Genomic DNA, 1,883 nt, shown 5'->3' with positions numbered 1-1,883 from the left:
TCAGATGTATTTTCTTGCTTCAAATTTCTGTTCAGCGGTTATTTTTTAAAGCCAATGTATCATTTACTGTTGTACAATATGAAACATTTGTCTAAATAAACATTTTACCTTTTTTTTTTAATTAATAAAAAACCTTGTGTGGCCTTGATGAAACAAAACCACCTTTAGGTTGTTTACGATAGGCCTATTCTTCGACAAGAATCTATTTTGACCTGGGCTAAATTCGGTTATTTAAAAACAGTGGTTTGGTACCTTAACCTACTTTATGTTAACTGTACAAATATAAATAATCTAAAATACATTTTAATGGTCCAAAACTGCGACATTTTTCATTTGTGGGTTAATAGCCGTATGATGCTCTCATGAACTGAACAGTGTTCTTACGTAATTTTTACAGTTCAGAGCAGGAAGTGTCTTTCTGTGATCAGTAGATATGATAGCATAATCCATAACCAAAGTTCAAACAACAAACGTCCTATAGTGACCGTGTGGGTGCAAACCACAAACATAGGCTACAAGTTTATAGAAGACTATACCGTTAAAGACTAAAATGAATGCATACATAAATAGAAGACTAAGAATGGTTAGCAACGGCTTTTGCTATAGCCTACGTTTGTTTTGACTGCTTAAAGATTTGATAAAGGTCTAGCTATGTCCAGCCGTGATAGTTGCTTATAGTCTTCAGTTTGCTCGCTTTTCTTTTCCGTGTCAGATCGAAAATGAAAATGTACAAATATTAAGAAATCTAGTAGTTCAGATAGCCTTCGCTTTCCCATTTTAAATTAAATTCTTAGGCCCACTGTCATTATTGCGTTAATCGCAATAATTTGAGCTAAATCAATAGGCCCAACCAATGATCTCTGAATAAATACAGCGTTTAATACTGGATTAAAAGACTATTATTAGGCTATTGTCCTAAAAGCATGCTTGAATAATCTCGTAAATTAGGAGCCCTATTAGCGGCAGTAGCTGCTTCCGGTGGTGATAAGTAATGTATTAAAACCCGTTTTAAATGTTAAGAATTATATTTGTATAAAAATAAATAATCGAAAAGTTCAGTAAAATACATATAGGCAAAGCCATTAGTTAAGTAAAATACATTAGCTTTTTAAAAATGACCGAAGCGATTTTTTTTTTCATTGCTAATTCATCGCTTTAAAGATTTCTGTGGTTAATGTCTTTGGTAATGCAAATAATGGAAACACAAATGTATCGCAAACATGTATGAATAATCATTTTTAGGCGGAGCAGTTCAAAGGCTCTTCTTGATTAATGAAGGGCACTCAAAGGCTAGTTATAGAAATTATTGCGCAAAACCTTTCATATTAATACAAGAAGGTTAATTAAAAATTACCATGCCGAAAATATGAGCCTCACATAAACGGTTTTTGGACTCTGGCCTTGATTGTCATGTTACTTCAGTGCAGCACGATGCGCCCTCTTCTGGTTGTAAGCATGTAACGCACCTCTACAATATACACTGTAATTACAGGTTAGGTTAAGATATACATCGTAATATTAGGCATTATATATATATATATATATATATATATATATATATATATATATATATATATATATATATATATATATATATATATATATATATATATATATTATTTTTTTTTTAATATATATTTTATTTATTTAATTGTCACAACATGCTTTGATCATCACTATATTTACAAATTGTTGCCTTTGAGATTATTCATTATATTCTGAAACTCAAATAAAATCTGTTCCAATTATATATATATATATATTAACGATGAACACATCCAAATTTAAACCTTTTAAGTGAAGCACTTTATATTTTTTAATGGTCTGTCTTTTGAAAGTAAGATTTTTCCATAATATTTTTTCATAAATATTACAACCATTAA

Source organism: Carassius carassius, chromosome 20 (assembly GCF_963082965.1).
Source record: "Carassius carassius chromosome 20, fCarCar2.1, whole genome shotgun sequence".
NCBI lineage: Eukaryota > Metazoa > Chordata > Actinopteri > Cypriniformes > Cyprinidae > Carassius > Carassius carassius.
The sequence above is the reverse complement of the archived record's forward strand: the minus strand, read 5'-3'. Positions refer to the sequence as shown.